This window comes from Glossina fuscipes, unplaced genomic scaffold (assembly GCF_014805625.2).
Source record: "Glossina fuscipes isolate IAEA_lab_2018 unplaced genomic scaffold, Yale_Gfus_2 2, whole genome shotgun sequence".
Taxonomy (NCBI): Eukaryota; Metazoa; Arthropoda; class Insecta; order Diptera; family Glossinidae; genus Glossina; species Glossina fuscipes.
In genome coordinates, this window is record NW_023998416.1 from 32999656 (window position 1) to 33018641 (window position 18986).

Sequence of the window (18986 nt, forward strand, 5' to 3'; positions counted from 1 at the left end):
AGCTTCTGTACAAACAGAACATTCTGTTCGATGTTCACACATGCCAACGCACATACGTAGATATGGAAAAACGTTCGCAAATAATTCATTGTTGACATTTTAATGTTTCATGTTGAATAACAATTCCTTCGTTTTTTTTTTTCTTATTTGCACTTTTGTTTATATTTTCTTTCATTTAAATACATAATTGTTTTATTTTTTTCTTATCTTTGACAATTTGTTGTTATTGCTGCACTCTCTGATCTTTATGCACATGTGAACGATGACATAGTCTTGAGTGGCTGATTATTACGTTAGGGCGGTTGTGGTGAACGTGCTGATATATATATGGACATATATATATATAGATATTCGTACAGTACTATTTTTAAACTTTTTTCTGCTTAAATGAGACGACGAGAACATCTTGTGCGAAAGAATTACATATGGAAATTCAGAGCAATTTTTTTCGTTTTTTCGGAAGTTGCAGGGAAAACGAGTCCAGTTCATTTACTTCTGCATTTAGTTAGTTGAAAGTCTTTACGTTTTTTTGTTTGTTGTTGCAAAGCTGGGAGTATATTAAATGCACGCTTTCGCTTGTAACATCCGACCGCACGCATCGGAGCTATGTCAACTTCTGTTTGTCCATTTTTTGCGTCAAGTTTCGCGGTGTTGTTCGCACCCTAGAAGCTAAACGTATATTTATATTACGCATATACACATTTCTAAGTTGAGAGGCAAAACACAAGTGAGTGTAAGCGCTATGCTTTCATCTACGGAGCATTCACTATAGTTGCTATTATACTGCTTATTCGCTCCCTGTTTCCTTTGCTTTTGCTCCTTCCACTTCCAAGAGCAAAAAGGATCACAAAAGAAAGAAAACATTTCTGATTTCCGTTCGCTTTTTCAAATTCATTCATTTTTGAATTCATTGAACCAACAATGCACTAAATTCATTGCACTACGGGCACATATATATATTGCGTGTGGTTTGATCATCGACAGTCTAACTACGTGCCGCAGACTATTAAATGTCGAAGAAGATGGCAAGAACTCATATGATTGAAATGTTAAAAAGGTTACTTTTATTTCTTAGCCAACAAGGAATTTTTTCCTTAGCTTATGTGAGTCCATAATAAGATCATGTTTTGTTATTCTTTACGCGATTGCAAGAATATATTGTGAATCATCAGTGAACAAATCATTATTGCTTCAGGCATAGAAAAGCCCTATCGATCGTTTGCTAAGAGCTACTACAAAAAATACCACCGAAAACGGTTCCTCAGTCAAATAATACATGAAAGAAATTTAATACGCACCTAATTACAAAAGCAATGCGGTCCCAATCAATAGTAGTTCTATAACAAATTCATACACTTATAAATTAACCACATGAAGATGGTAAAATAATTAAAAAGTTTGACACGAAAAACGCTGTTAATCGTTGTTCATATAAAAACTTTTTACAAAAAGTTGTTACGTTGGGCCAAAATACGTGAGTGTATTAAATTTCATAAAAATATTTCAAAAATTGCAACGAAAACAGAAAAGAAAAGGCGGATGGAGGGACACATACGCCTGTATCGATTGAGAAAGTGACTCTTAATCGGTTCATATAGTAAAAGATGAATCCGTCTCAAGTCGTTCTGGATGCTGCATACAATCGCGCAATCTGTGCACGTGCATCGCAAGTAGTATAGCGTATAAAAACCAAATTACTCATTAAATACGTTCATATAAGGAAAATTTTCGCATTAGTGTACGAAAAACGCGACGATACATTAGTCAGGATGGACTTACATCATCGCTGACAATAAGCGGAAATTTTTTATTTACTAACATAATTCTTTGTGGAAACAGGGACTGAAGTAATGAAAATTCTTATAATATTCGCCTGAGTACCGAGAAGGTAAAAATCTTGACTACCAAGTCAGCGTCAGTTCGTCCGTTCACATCTCCCATGCGCTAGGGCTTAGGTTGGTTGCAGCTAACAACAACAACAACTGCCCACCAAGTGGTGGCTACGATCAACCTATTTCTAGCTCTTTCCTCATTTCTCTCTGACCGGGAGTAGTTGACATCCCCTGAGCGATTGGTCACATCACAAACAAAAAAAAAAAACAATTTATATGAGTTGTAATTATTGTGATTGTCTAAAGTAAGAATGTTAGTCGTATGTGAAAAGAAATTTTAAATTTCCAGTTATCATTCTAGTCTAAATGACGTCACACGTGAAAGCATCGAGGCCAATCGTCTTTAGTTGAGCTTTCAACTAAGCATTCAGATGCAATGCCTTCTAAATTTACAATGATTGCCAATGCGATGCTTTTTCGATTGTCTATGCACTTGCATTAAACAGGCGGTAAGTTCTTCAAGAGAGCAACATTCTTCAAGATTGATTTCCAAACTCAGAAATGTTTTAAATATTTCCAAGCATTTCTCCGTTAGTTCGTTAGTTAGAGTAGGCAAATATGATGCATACAGTCATAGTTGGAAAACTTTCTTCTCTCTTGTCATTTAATGTAATTAGTTGTGTCCCCTTAATCAGTCAGCAGTCAAATTAACTGTAAATCAATATTAAAGAGGAAAGAACTGCTTTTTAAAGCGAAATGAAAAGAAAATCAATTTGTTACTCCTTTCGCGTGTTCGCCACACTCGATTAACGTTAACTTTAACTCAACTATTTTCATGTTTTACGCATTCAATGTTACGGTATGGATGATGTCTGCCAAAAGCATGAATTAAACTCGGAATTTTTCTCTACTCGCACACGTTTGCCTCTTAAAGCAGATATGCTTGCGCGCTTATGCACACACTCGCAGAGGGTTGCAATTAAAGTATGTTTGTTAATTAAAAACAATTTAAAGAACATAAATTACGTAAATGCTTAAAAAACAAATTCAAGTTTCGTTTGCCCGCGTATATACGAACGTGAATATAAATTCGCATACAAAAGTCTAAAATATCCATAAACCAAACGACAGCAAAGCACAACAAATGGGTCAAATCAGAGATATTCCAATAAAGAGATGCACAAGCATTGGCATATACATCATTTGCAATTGAGAACATTCTTATATAGAAAAATATGAAAATAAAATTAAATAAAAAATAAAATACAAAAATAAAAATGTATATTTATTTTAAGTTTTAAACAAATACAATCAGTAACGATTATAATGGCATTTCCGTTGCCATTCCATCGAAATTAGAGTAACGAACATATTTAAGCACATATATCATTCGTTCATAGCAAAATGTTTAGAAAATATTTCTATGATTTTCGGTTTAAAAATTATAATTAGAGCGATTTTTCCCACATTTATATTATTGATAACTGACACTTTGTTAAAGTGGAAGCATTGGTGTCTCTACTCTTTGCACCCAAACGTGCTCTATATAATGCGTGTAATCTATTATATAAAATAATCTAAAAAGTATTAAATCATTTTTCTTTTTTTGGAGTTTTATTCAAAAAAAAGCAGAGCATATTAGCTATTGCAGTAAGCAAGACCGACTTTAACTTAACAGCTACCTTTGAAAGTTTGTTTATAAAATATTCTACAGATCAGTGTTCTTTCAATAAAAAGAATTACATTTTCTTTGGTGAATAAAATAATTTGTTGGTTTTTTTTTTTGTTTATAATATGAGCAATCAACCAATCAGTCTTAGACCTAGGTTTACTTATTAGTACTTCAAGCCGAAAAATATTCTAAAAAACTGTTTACTTTGCTGTGCTCTTGATCAATGATCTTCTCTGTAATTGCGTAATTGAAGCATTCAGCCTTAAGAGTGAACGGTTGGAAGCACATTGTAGCCAGTAGTGAATACCGAATAGGTGAATGAATAAATGATCAGAAAGAAATAGGGAAAGAAGCAGATATAGGGAGTGCCAGCACCCTAGTGAGCGTGTGCTCCATTGATAACATTTCCCAACAGAGCGCTTACTATAGCTACGACGAAGTGAGGTCAAAACCGCACAAAGTTTCGAGGCGGCACACACCACTTACGGGACAACTTAGAAGCTGCGATCTTTACATACTCGGCCGTGCACCCTCTTTTCTGACAGTTCAGGTCGAATAGATGCTTAAGAGGAATTAATCAAATTTGCAGAGAGTGGACGATATGCAGCAGCCTGGCATGACGTCGTCAAGAAGTTAAACAATGTGAAATTATTTAGAGAGAGCTTCGTACAAACAGAAATTCAACGTAACAATGCTATTTTAGTAAATTCAAAAAAATTTACCAAATTTTACGAAAACATACGAAACTCATTGCTAAGGGGAGTACTGATACTGAGTCCTAAAAAGTGAATTACACAGCTAACAATATAAATATATCATGTTTGGCAGGCCTCCACGATGTCTATGAAAATTTTGATCTCTCTTTGGTTCACACCACAGTTACTACTGCTAGTCACAGGCGATGGTCATCGCTGATCATAGCAAGCAACTCAAGGGAAAAGAAACAAACTAATCATCAGCAATGTTTGCAAAGGCAGACGGATTCACTAGAATTTCAGAGAAATTAATCGGAAGAGGAATGTCATGATGAAGCAGGTCGCTCTTAATCCCAGTCAAACTCGGTTGCTCACAACGGCACGACGACCAAACTCTACGAGGTTTAAAATGTATTTCATTTGCCTCGCATTGCTACTATTACAAGCCGTAAGGAACCTACAGCAAAGAAAATAGTACAATGTAAAAAAAGAGATGTACAATGTAAAAAAGAAAATGAGACGAGTGTAATCGAGACGAGTAATCGTTTTGTAAGTACTTGTGTTTAGCCTACTTTAGTGTAGTAAAAACGGCGCCCTGAAGTAGCAAGTATAGCACTTTGATAGCAAAGGGATTTTGACGTTGCCTAAAAAAGTCATTACGCGGATGGCTTCATAATTAAAATTTTAAAATGTACATTTTTCCACGAAATTATGACGAATACCTTCCCCTGTTTTACAACAAACAATATATTTAGCACAAGCGTTGTAGGTTAAAAAAAAACTTACAACCCGCGATTTTGTGCGACGTTACGGCAAAAAATTACTTATTATATGTCTTGATACATTTTTATACACATATACATTTATATATTTATAAAAAGCAGCAATTTTCTGTGTCTTAATATAATTTAACTATAACTAGAAGTACACAAACAACTATCAACATAGTACAGCAAACATATGTATATACATGCAGCTTAACTAAACTAAAACTTTCAGATCAATGACTTAATTGCTTTGCTTATTGTTGTTGTTGACATTAATGGAAATATTGTGGCGCCATCATCATAAACATTGAACATATAGTCACCGTTGTCGTTGCTTGATAGCACGATCGTATGTATTAAATGCATTTCTTCTTTGAAGACTCTCCGGCTTTTCGCTGATGCACTATTTTCTGTCTCTTCGATAGGTAATGAGGGGAAAGGAAAGAGAATAAATAGATCCCTTTTAATTCAGGTTTGTGAAATTTAATGGCGCAATAAATGTATGTAAGTTTATTAACTTTTGGTTAAAACCATTTTCTTTTTTCCCGATCAAAGTGCATTTTTAATAAAAATAAATAAATGTCAATATTAATTTATAATTGATTGAAAGGCAACAAGAAAGTAACATATCGTTGGCAGATAGCTTTTCAGATCAATAATTTTATACTTTCGTAGTTAATAATATCAAATATTTTCATCGGAAATCTGCTAGAGCCTTCGCCGCTAAATAAATTATAGCACATTTTAAAATACTTTTTAAAATCGCTTTAAGCAGCGAAAAACAATACTATGCTATACTTATCAGATCTTTTATTTTCTTATTGTAGATTTTTCCTATGTTTCAAATAACATAGTACCGCCAATGTAGTTTGTCCTTTTTATGCGCAGGGTCCGTGTAAAGTATATTGAACAGTATCAAAATCTGAATCGATCTAAGTATGTCCGTCTGTCCGCTACTGTAATGCCTGCTAAAAACATTCCCCAATATTATGCTATAGGCATAGCAGGTCGGTATTGAAAACAGAGTCAATTGATCAAAAGACCCGCCTATAGCGCAATAGCACTGGCTTGCATTTTGTTTTTGTTTTGAGTGTTCAAGAAAAATGTACAGTTTCATGGTTGCATCCCAAAATTTCAGATATTAAAGAGATAGCAGATGGGTAAATGGGTAAATCGACTTCAAGAATGTATGTATTTTTTAAGCAAGTATAATGCTATGATCAAATGTAAGATAGTAAGACTTTTCCATTTCAATTTGGCGAAAAGCTTCGCGAAAACGAACAAATAGCATTCCTTGTTAACATTCGGTCCCCCCTATGATAGTCGAAGTAATGTATGTCTTCATTCTTCGGATTCAAATTCGATAAATTAAAAGATTTGCATTCTCTTCAAAATTTGAGTACTGTGCGATAAATTGCGAACATATTCATATAAACATGTACAGAGTTTGGATCAATTAGCATTTTAAACACTCTGACCGTTCTTCAACAGCATTGAAGCAGTTTGTGAGAGCGTTGTTGAGAATCCGTCCGCCCGCATACTTCGAAAAGCCCTGTACGGGATATACTCATGAAAGGTTTGCATTTTTGCGCTAACAAAATTCGTTTGATTCAAGAACCGACAACCGCCTATCACGCACACTGCAAAGCTTTTAAACGCTTTGAAGCAGCAAATTGGGCGCTGTTAAGAGCTCTGAAGGCCTTCTAGACGTTATGCTATTGCACACATGCAAGCTCACGCCATCCCCTCCATGGTATTCTTTAATATTGAATACCAAATTTTTATTTTCTATTCATTTTCTGTCGAAATTACTTCGGGAATTAATAGACAGACTAACTATCTGGTCAATTCATGACTGTGGCGTAGCCTACTCTAATCTTAGAGCTTATTTCCTTTTACTGGGTACATCAAATATCAGAAATATTTTTTTTCTAAATTGGTAACACCCTGCCAGGCATCTGCGGCGAATTTCACACCAAGTATGAATCGATCACGAAAGGCATTGTTATGGGATCTGAGACTTAGATCTACATACACAACCGATTGATCAAGCGAATATCATGCAAAAGGTGAGTCATAATCAACTCACGAGTTCGCCAAAGTCACTATGAATTCCTTCCGGCGGGCCAACCAGCTAACAAGGAGTACTGTTTGAGCTTGAGGAGTAGTTTGATGGCGAAGAAATAGATTTGAAATAATAAATAGCTTAAAAAAAAAAAAAAAGAATTAAATTGGTTGTACTTTTTGAACACGTAGCACCTCTTTATAAAATCATTTTCAAACATTTCCTAATTAAGAAATAAGAAGAAAAATGTAGATGAACTGAACGTTGGACTCTGAGATAGACATATTTTTTAGAACCAAATTTCATGAAAACAAGTTAGGACTTGCAAAGGATTTTCACTTGAAGACTTCTTTTAGGAAAGAATAGTTTAGTTGCAAAAGCTATAAAATTAACTTTAAAGAATGCGACATAGTTTCAAACTTACATTTGCACTGTGAGAAATACAAAAACCGAACACACAAACTTTTTGATCTAACTCTTTAGCACATGCTCAACAAGCTACATTTACTACGCACTATTAACGGAGTGGGAGGACATTATGTAAGATCTTTTAAAGAGCAACTTATGAAATACGTTCACTAAACTTGTTACTTATGCCTTGTAAGTTGCCCGTACGCGCAAGCAGAGTAGGCAGAATCTAATTTACTTGCAATGGCATGGCGTTGATATCTCGTTAAATCGTATCAAAGATTCGGCAAAAAACGTTGAAACTGTTTATGGAAGTGTTTCTTGTCAACAGATTTTCATGTCGATTGATAAATTACGTTTGTTTTCTTCTATTTTTTCCAAACTCTTGTTGCAATTTGTGAAAGTTATAATTATTTATCTTAGCTTTTCCTCATATCGTTATATGTTGATTAATTATATTCGCTGTACATCTCTTTACAATTTAATCCTATATGTGTTAGCCGTACATAAATATAAATATGTTGACAGTATCGTTATGTCATATAAGTGAATGATTTGTAAAACAGTTACCATTACATCATGTTGATTTAATAGTTAGTTAGATAGACTAACTGACAACCACTTATCAAACTAAAACATAGTGTACGCCGTTTATTTTTTTTCTCTTTAACATAACTTAATCACTAGGTTGATTTAAATAATTTTACCGGTTAAAAGCGCGTAAATATATGGTTTATCTAACCCCAAGTAAATATTTGAACTAAAAGTGGAAAATCCGTATGTAATCATTGTCATATTGCTTGAAATTATAATAATTCTAAGAGAAGTATTAAAAAATTTCGCTTAAGACAGAAAAAAAAAAAAAAACAGATAAAATGACTATAGCGAGGTAGAGCCCATCATTAAATACCCTACAATTACCCACATATCAAGTTTTCTAAAAAAAGCCATATATGGGGATTGGTTGAAAAGTTCAATCGATCTGGACAATTTTTAATAGTGTTCGTCCTTGGGCCAAACCACATCAATGTACCAACTTTCATCAATATATCTGAAAACTTATGGCCTGAAGGTTAAACGACAAACAGACGGATGGACGGACAGATCGATGCAGAATTCTTTGCTAATAAAAGAGGGGTCTACCTCAAGTTCTTCTAGATATTGCATACATCCGAACAAAATTTAATATGTCCTTGTATTGCAAGTGGTGTAGGGTATAAAAACTAGTTACTCCAAAGTCTTATTTGCATAATAAGATAAACGCTACGTTCTTCCACAATATAATTGAATGAACGCCTTAAGCTTTCTCCCACAATACCTAAAGAATATTAACTGTGACCGGACATTCTGACCGGTTGGTTTGCTTGTGATTAATAAGAAAAATATGAAACTAATGAATGAGTTGTTGTGAGACAACCTCGTCACTCATAGACACTTTCAACCGGTTGCCGTTTTTTCGCTTCTGGCAAGAGTAAAGCATGCGTTGACATAAAAATATAATTTATGGACAATTTTTATAACTTTATCTCCGGCACTTGTTCTAACTGCCGAACATTATTACTTTACAGCTGCTTGGTGCGTGAATATCAATTTTGTATTCTTGGCACATATTTTGATTTTAATCAAAATTCGTTTTCTATTAGAAGTTGAGCATAAATTCTTAGTTTATAGTCTTAATGAAAACCACTTAACTAAGGCATGTATGTAAACCTAAATAAAAGAAAAAATTGTAAAACAGAATTGTGTTTATACATCATCAACGTACTTATTGGATTGGCAATAAACTATTTCCGGTGTTTGCATAGTGCAAAGTGCAAGCGTTGTTTTTTAAAAAAACTTTCTTAATATTTTGATATTTTCTTTTTGACTGTTTCTGAAGTAAATTAATTACTTTTAGACAAGTCCCGCCGCTTTCTTACTTCCCGCTTGCCAAAACATATCATATATTGATGTTCCGTGAAGGAAAGAAAAAGTGTTTAGAAACCTTTCATTAACGAAAGCATTTATAAAATTCAGTTTTGAAATTTCTCTGCTCAAAGCTCATTAAGGGCTACGTCAGTTGGCGGGAGTTATTCAGAGAGATGGAGGTCAAAAGCTACTTTGAATATTTTGAACTCATGAAGATTTTGAAAACTCGGCACAGCAAACAAGCAACTGATTGAGGGATAAGTGCATGATAATGAAAAGCACACAAAACATTTTTGACTATGCAGAAAACTTTATTTAACTTATGAAATGAATATATTTTTCTAGGTATCGCAGGTGCAATGAATTGGTTTTTTTCTTTCAAATAAATGGTTTTCAATGTGATATCATTCAAGCAAGCAATTAATTAAACGTTCATTAAATGTTCATATTCACTGACTACAATTGCAAACGCTAACTACTAATGGCTGTTTAAGGTTAAACAAAAAAAGAAAAAGCGTATAAATGGATATAAAAATTGGAAGAATTAAAATATAGTAAAGAAATTTCGTCCTACCACGCAGCACCATAAAGCGACCATATGCTCCAATTTCTCAGAAGAAGTTTTCCGATTCCCTTTCCGGGAAGCGTTATTCAGTAGTTGACTAATATGATGATAATGATATAAATTTCTCTGCATTTACTGCATACTGCGTTTAATTGAAAATCAAGAGATGACTGCGATGTGTTAAGGAAAAGAAAAGAAGGGAGACTGCTAAGCAGATTAAATCGTACGTCGCCGCATTGTAAGAAATTATTTGCAATTTCCTTAGTAATAATCAGTTTTGAGCCTCGCTTGGCGCCACTTGATTACTTATATGAAAGGCTGGCCGATTCATTTCTCTGAAGTTTCATGAGCTCTGAATCATAAATTGCTTGAAAGACATTTAAAGCTTACCTGATCATATGCATAATATATGTTTGAATAAAGTGCATTCTTTATATACTGCGTGGCATAAATAAGTTCGTTGTATTCAATCAATTCAGATCAAATTTAAAATTATCAATTATTATTATTATAATTAATTTAGCCGGAGAAATAAATTCTAAGATACCGTCAATATACTAAATATGATAAGCTAGAAGGTAACTAGAAGGAGATGGGTTTAGAGAATAGGCCAATTTTGCGGGATAAGGACGGACGCAAGCGAGCTAGTTTCTAATTGTTTCATAGCTTACTGCCTTTACAGCTCAAGCTAGCTGGATCATTTCCGTAACTTTAGATCCTTTTTTTCACTATAAAAAAAAAGGCGCAGAGTTGCGCTGAACGATAGCTTGCGAGTAATTGAGACTGTGCAGGCGATGTATGCGCACTTTTTCGGAAGAATCAAACAAGTTAGATATGGCTTACAACTTGGCGAACTTATTTATACACCTATCATAAAAAAAGGCCGCAATAATTTTCTTACCATCCTGCTGCAATAATAATAAAATTAATAAAAGAAAAATATTTCTCATTTTATTACACGCGGTTTATGTGGCTATTGTAAAATGCTGTAAAATTTAAAGTTATATGGAATACATAAAAATGATGTTGATGCGAGGGGTCATCTTCTTTTCAACATATTTTATTTAACAAATTACAAATGTATACACACATACATACATTTGTAATGCTAAGTGTGAGAACAAAACTTGCACTGCGGATTTCTCAGAAATTGGTTAATATTGAAATGATGGAATGAAATTACAAGAAAGAAGAAGAGGAAGAAGAAGAAGAAGATGAAAGGAACTTCACATAAGTATGCAAATTCAATTTGTTCGTAACACTTTAGTTACAAATGCTTCGCATGGAAAGAAAGGGTAAATAAGTTTCAGTTGAGTAATATGTGAATGATTCATACTAAGTAGTAGGGTACATCAACGCTTTAGACGCCCCCTCCGTTATTAGAATTAGAGCAATTGCAACAATAACAGAAACAGCAAAAACAACAACAATACATACTTGTATATACATACAAATATTTATATTGCAAAAAATAAAAATTAGATATATTCATGCATACATTTATTTTGATTTCAAATCTGGCACAAACCAACAATACAACAACAGCAACAACAACAACAAAAAAAACAACAACAAACATAACAACAACACCAACAACAATAGAGTAGTTAACATGAAACGGCCAAATTTGCATATATTGTAGTGCTATGCTGAGCAAGAGAAGGAAAGGGTAACGAAGTGATAAAAAAAAAATAAAAAAATATATCGACAACAACAGCAACAATAATGAGATAACAGAGCAAACATCGAGTGCAATGCCGTTTGGGGCTTTTTATTATTGCAATACAGAACTTGAGGAAAAATATTTGCGTAAAAAAAAAAAAAAAAAAAAAAAAATATTTCGATTCATGACATGTGCACAGTGTGAGTCGGTATAACACATGAACATGTCGAGAATATTATTTAATGTGTGTTTGTATTATTTTTATAACCTCCACCCCGAAAACGATGACTACGGTAATGTTGATTATGTCTGGCATACTAAGTTTATTAGAGTCGCTAGCTAACATGGAGATAATGGTATTTTCAAGGAGTATATATATATATATATATACATATATATGTATGCATGTAGGCATATATATTTTCAATTCTGATAAGAATTTAGTGTTGTGGTGGTGTTTGATTTACCTATAAAAGTATTTGAGAGCTTATCAAATTGTATGGAAACGAAAGCGCGCACAACTTTTCTATCGTTAAATATTGATGCGTTATCGAGTGTCTACAGATGATGCTAGCACCCTAAGAATGCTTTGATTTGCTAACAAGTCGAATAAAGATCACACTTTATCACATCATGCAATGCACTGACGTTTGCTGGCGCAAGAATCACTTCCAACAGAGTTTCTTTAAATTCATCCTTAAACGAACTGCACGATTACGGGTACGATCACAAGTACAACATTCGCTATTAAGTTTGCAATGCTAACTATATATAGACATGTGTAATTTAATTTAATTTTGTGCGTTGCTTGGAAGCCCATACTTTATGTAATCATAGCACACCAGATTAGAGACCTTATCATCGAGCAAACAACATTTGATGGAAGTTGGTCAACCTATGAACAACTGCAAGAATTTATTCCAACATGACATTCTTAGTTTCTAAAATTGCTTAAAGAAAATCTAAAATTTTGTTGTTTTCCAGCACTATTGTTTAGCAGATAGGAGTCACAACCCCCACTGAATTAGTGTAAGCAAGAGTTTTACAGCGAATTAACAAGTTCTTCAATAATACAGTGTAGCGTTAAATATTATGTGGAAAACTTTCTTCGAACTTATTACTACTTGTATTATTACAATTAATTTACCGAGAGGAATAAATTCAAAGACTAAAGTCTTAAAGCACTAGCATTTAAAGGTTATCGGGTTTATCGAGATCTTTGCTGCACTTGAGATTTAAACCAGTTGAGGTACTTTGTCTATTTGGACGCTCAGTTAAAAAAAAAAAAAAAAAAAAAAAAAAAATTGATATAAAAATTGTAAAATCTTTCGCGAAGTGAGCACCTTTTCGAAAGCATAGAAATGGATTTATATAACTTTCTTTCTTCTTTGCGATAAGCACCAGAAAAATTCTGTATATTTGTCATAGGGGCGGCTAGCAACTATTACTGCGAACAGATACTTTACATAATCAGTAAAGAAAGATCATTTTGAATCAATTCACTTGCAACTCACACTTTATTTACTTTGCTTACCCCATATATATATTTACCCCCCCATATAAGTAAGTCTTTGTTGACAGTGCATAAGAGTATTCAAAATTCGCTGCCTTCTATGCATGAATTCGTCGTAAATTTCCTTTTGAATATATTACTCACTAATGCCTAGCAGAAAAAAAAATAAACTTAACAAAAAAAAAAAAAAAAAAAAACATAATTCTGTTACGAGTCATTATATACGGAAGGCAAGTGATGCCATAGCTTAGTTTAATTAAAAACGAATTTTGAATACTGTGCACGTAAAGGAACGAAAATTTACGGAAAGAGAGAATTTAAGGAGAGGATTATTTTAAAAAGTAGTAGAAGAAATTTAAAAGTTTTTCGGTAAAAATAAATTTCTACAAGACTTCTTGACTCTAATGCTATTTGCTTTAGTTTAATCACGAAACAAAAGATACGTAAACGTAAGCCATTGTTTGTGTAGTTGTGACTAGTTTTGACTGTTTTGGTGAACTCAGCAATCGATTTAGTCTACTTTTTCAAAGCTTTATAAGTGTTGAGTGTAAAAAGCAATTTTTATTATTATTTCTTTCATAAAATGTTGGCAAACAAACAATCAAACAGTCATTTGGATGCAGTTAAGATATAATAACGACATTAGTGCTGCATTTTCCATATAACAAATACAAAAAGGGGGGAATGGGGGAAAAAAACTATAAGAAAAAATGTGTAAAGCAATTGCTTTGGAAAATACTTAACAAATGACTTCTTAATTATCTTTAATTTTGTGTGTTAGTATGTTTTGAATGATTTGTTGTCTGTTGCTATTTCTGCTATCACATGTATATTTATGTATAAAGATAATTTAGTATTTTTACGCAAGGCAACCCAACCAACCAACACTTGTCGTCGTCTCTTAAATCTTAATTGTTTGCTAATTGAATTGGGAAATCTGTGTTTTTTTTTTTTTTTTGGGGGGGGGGGTTTTGGAAGCAGCTGCAGCATTCACACAGGAGTAAAGTTAAAGATTAACTTATTAAAATGTAAATAACATAGCATATCGATACACCTCAAGACACCTTCAAGTCACAGTCTGAATAATCATTTTGCTTGGTTGCACACTCTTAGTTACTTATTCACACACTTGGAGTTGTGATATTTTCTTTTAATTAAAGTATAATTTCAACTAAATTAACTGCATTTCATGAGAACAAGAACAAAAACAACTTTTGCCTATTCAGTAACTAACAACCAAGTAAGAAGCGGGACAGTGCTTGTAAATCTTATAAATGAATTGATTTTTCGTCTTGTTCTCGTTTATCACTTTATTTCTTTATCTATTTATTTCTTTTTTGTTTTTTTTTGGTCCAACTCATTTAAACAGTTTAACGAGCAACTTTTCGTGCATTTTGTTTTGCATGTTCACTAAAATTAAGGTTAAAAGCCACATCCAAACTCTTGAAGATATTGCATCACATTCTATATGAAAATTGCGCTCTACAATTGAAACAAAAAAAACATCAATTTTAGAAATAATTTTTATATTCATGAACCGAAGAGTTAAAGTAGAGGGTCATCAAATAAGTGTTTTTGTTTTTTTTTAAATTCCGAAAAGAAACGCTTAGCATAAATATTTTTGAGCGGACATTGCCATAATTACAAGTAATCATGTTTCTGTAAGCTTCTGCATTGAGAGTAAGTACAACACCATTTTCATAGTCAATCAAAAACAATGCTCTTTCTTGTTATGGCCTCCTCAACTTTATATCAATTTGGAGATTCCCAAGGAATAGTCGCAATAAAACACTTAAATAACAGCAAAAGAAAAGAAACGCCTAGTGTCTCATGATTGATTACTCTGTGAGGGTGCACAGTTCAAATTATTTTACTCTCTTGCACTCTTTCGTTAGCATGTCGACATGATTCTAGAGCATAGAAAAGACAAATCCATTTGTCTGCTATATGGGGAAGTTCGGTTTCTGCGGGCAGCTATCCAGGAAGGCAGCACTCGGAAACAGAACTTCTGTTCTGCATTGATTCCTAGTAGACCTAAGTTTTATTGACAGTTAGCAGGTGGTCTAATAAGCTACATCAAAAGAGGCAAACACAGCCGCTCGAGAAAGCCTTTCTTTAGTTGAAAGCCTTTCTTTAGGTGGCGACGTCACAGTCGGACTTCTAATTAAACGTACATTTTGGACCCTATAATACATACTTGATAGAATTGTTTACTTGTTGCCTTAACTCAGTGCAATACTGATCATCGATATTTAGCCGGAATAGGAACAGTCAGAGGAGACAAATAAAATTTACAGCCACCTAAACACGATATTTGAATTTACTCATAGACGGCCCTGATATTATATGAAGAGGATGTGCATGTCTTAGGTTACGCATTTTTATAGCTTAGACATCTAGCAACAATGAGCAGCCGTAATGCCGGCACATTTCGCAACACAAAAATTGTTTTTCTAACAAAGAAAATGTTGGAGTTTGTGCTGAGTAAGGAGGATTTTTTCTTTGCCTGTGCGACGCAAAGAAAAGTGTTTTTTGCTTTGCATTCTAAGTAGGGATGAAAGGCAAATCTATTCCGTTGATACTAGACGCAAAAATTCATTGTCAGATCCAGGTGTACCATTCACGTTGACTGCGGGATTGAATCGCTCTGGCAGGAACATGATATTCTGCGTTTAATGAAATGAAGGGAGTGTGGACTGTTGTTAGCTGCTAAAGTGTGAAGGAACGGTTAATGCGAAAGTATACAAGACTTTCTCGGTGACTGGTTTACTCCCAGGTTTTCGATCATAAAATGCTAGATAGATGAAGAAAGGCATAGGTACCGATGACTAGCACTTTGCATAAAATATTTTCTTTCATTTTCATACAATCAACGAATGTTTTCTGTACAAATATTCCGGTTTCATGCTTACATATCTCTTCTAGATAGGAAAATACTCATTTATATCCCTTAAGAAATACTTTGTGGGGCCATCTAAAAAATGATTATGAAAATAGATCACGCCATCCGAAAGTGAAGTCCGAATTAAAAAAGGAAGGACTTTCAAAATTTTTACACATTAGCTTGTGATGGTGAGTATCACCAGTCGTTCTGTTGCGGCTAAAATATTCATATTAATTGTATCACTTATCAAACACAGTCTGTACGCCACGTCCATAGCGCGTAAAACCTTTGATTTTTTTTCCTGCTCTTCTTGCTATTCACATGCGTTCGGCTAAGGAATGCCATTAACCAAAAAAACGAAAATTTCCAAAAAGATTAAAATGCAGGATGTGTTCTAAAGTAAACGGTAATTTTTCAAATCAGCCCGTTCAAGTGACGTCACCTACTTGTGCCCACATGGCTTGTTTTCTCTCTATTGGCTTCGGTGCAACAAATTCAATTACAACGCGACTCGGCTTCTCTGCCCGTTCGATAGCTACATACACTTGCCAGGACGCCGTACCATTGCCACTTTAATAGTCATTTGTTTGATGAGACTTTGAAGACTTGTGTGTTATCAAGGGATTGACAAACCTAGCATGCACTTATTGCAAAAATTGAACTTTTTTATTGCATTACTGTTCATAAGGTCTTACTTATGAAAGTAATAGATTTACTGCCAAGAGACATAATTGCAAAGCAACCAAGAGATTGACAGTAAAAGATATATGTTTGTACCAACAAAAGCGGATAAATTGTGTGCTGTCGGAAAAGGGTGATGAGAACACATCTCCCATTTAAGGAAATTTAAATTAAAACAAAATTCCTTGCAATAAATTCTCTTAATCAATAATAAATTAAGAAATGTGATGCAGAAATACACTTGAACTGAATAAATTTATGCAAAAGGTACGAATTCTTCTTTTTTTAGTATTTAAATATGTATTGCATAAAGTTATTGAATGAAGTTCTGCAAAGAAAAAAATCATAGAAATTCTTGAGGTTATTAAATTGTTCGCAAAAATACTTAATTCTTTTTTCTGATTACCGGTTGCAGTAATTATACCCTACACCACTTGCGGTACAAGGTTGTATTAAGCCTGTGTGGATGTATACGACACTAAGAACGACTTGACCTGTTTGTGATATCGATCGATTCACAGCCACTTTCTGAATCGATCTAAGCTTGTCTGTCCGTCTTGCTTTTTCGTGTTCCGTTGTAGGCTGATATTTGTGATGAAATTTGGTACACCGATGTGTTCTGGCGCAAGGACAAATGCTATTGAAAATAGCTCGGATCGGATTACTTTTTCAACCACTTCCTGCATATATGTATATGTATAACGCTTTATTTTGAAAATATTTCTGCGGTTGTGTAGGGTATGTAATGATCGACCCTGAATCGCTATAGTATATTTACTTGTTTTAATCGAAACTGTTTTCCATTTTTCAAAAGTAAGAATATTTTATGAATTTTTTTGGGCAGAAGCAAGCAAAGGAGAGATTTTAAATAATTACCATTACATTGAATTTTTCTTTCTTTTCATCTTTTCTCTGCTCAAATGGTTTATTCTCACATTTTTTTTTTTTTTTTTTTTTTTTTTTTTTTTGCTCAATCAATGAAATGAATAGAAGCTTTCAGCCTTCAAGTAAATCACATTTAGAGTGAAATGTTAAAAGCTTAAAAACAAAAAGAAAAGTTTGTGCGTGAAATTGTATAGAAGGTAACTGAATCCGGATTATATTACAAAGCATTCAAAAAACCCGATTATTTTTGCATATTTAAATATAAAAAAAAGCAAGTAAAAGCATTACAGTGGATCAGGTCCGGTGTTCACCGTTCAACAGCGTACAACCGTTTGCTTAATACGGAGATTCATATAACGTCTTTTCAAATTACTTCGCTAAAGGGAAAGTCGACGAAACAATGATCCAATGCGACCTATTTTAAATAGCATATGTTCTTGGGCCATAACACATCAGTGTACTAAACTTCATCAAAATAGCTCAACGATTACGGCCTACAGATTGAGCACAACAGTAAAAGACTGACACATGGACAGAAAAGCTCAGATCGATATAGAAAGCGATTATGAAAGTTTTTTCCACTGGTATTACAAATAGTAACTAAAGCCCTTCTGAGTACTGTATATATTCGGACAAGTTTAAAATACCCTTGTACCACAAGTAAGGTAAGTAGTGTATAAAAAGTAATTAATAAAAAATTATTTTTGTCTTAGGACTAATCTAAGATACCTAATTAGCCCAACAACTACAACATTTCTTAATAATTACGTAATGACGTGTGGCATAGATGACAACCACATTCGTTACGAATCTGTAACAAGTAAGAAAATTATATTCGGCTGTCACCGAATTTTCTATACTTGTCATGCTTTACATTATTTTTGCTGTTTATGAGCGGTAAACAAAATATCCATCTTTCTTTTTTTTTTGCTCTTGAAGACAACGTTCGTGCTGTGGTCACGTCTTTTGACGGATTTACTTTATTTGCAATGTAACTCTGTCTGGGGTATCTTCCAGGAGGACGTTTACTATACGTAAATGATCATATGGGTGCAAAGACCGACCTATGGAGGAACAACCACGCCTAGATGGATTCAGAATTTGATATTAATCAAGAGGTGACGGGATCTTCGTAGTTTCCTTTAAAGTGTTCCAAACGTGATGACAAGATGGGTGATGGGTACAAAAACACTGGAAGTATTTGTCATAGCGTGTGGAATATCAACAATGTTTCCTTTAAGAGATAGACGTTTTCTCGAAATGTTTTCTAGCATTTGAAATTGTTGCAAGTGTGCTTGGGAACCGACCGAATTAGAATAATGGTCCTCTCTGCAGATGTTGCCAACTAGATGAACATACATTCTCTTCTTCATGAATATCTCTCCGTATTTAAGATTAATTACAAAAGCAGTGAACAATAAGTTGAGTTAAATTTCCGTCAATGTCTT

At 33.7% G+C, this 18986-nt stretch overlaps 1 protein-coding gene across 1 annotated transcript in view; it reads left to right on the plus strand.

Annotated features, from left to right (window-relative positions):
• LOC119633303 (probable serine/threonine-protein kinase cdc7) overlaps window positions 1-18986 on the plus strand; it is a 153780-nt gene that overhangs the window by 4030 nt on the left and 130764 nt on the right. The window lies entirely within an intron of this gene.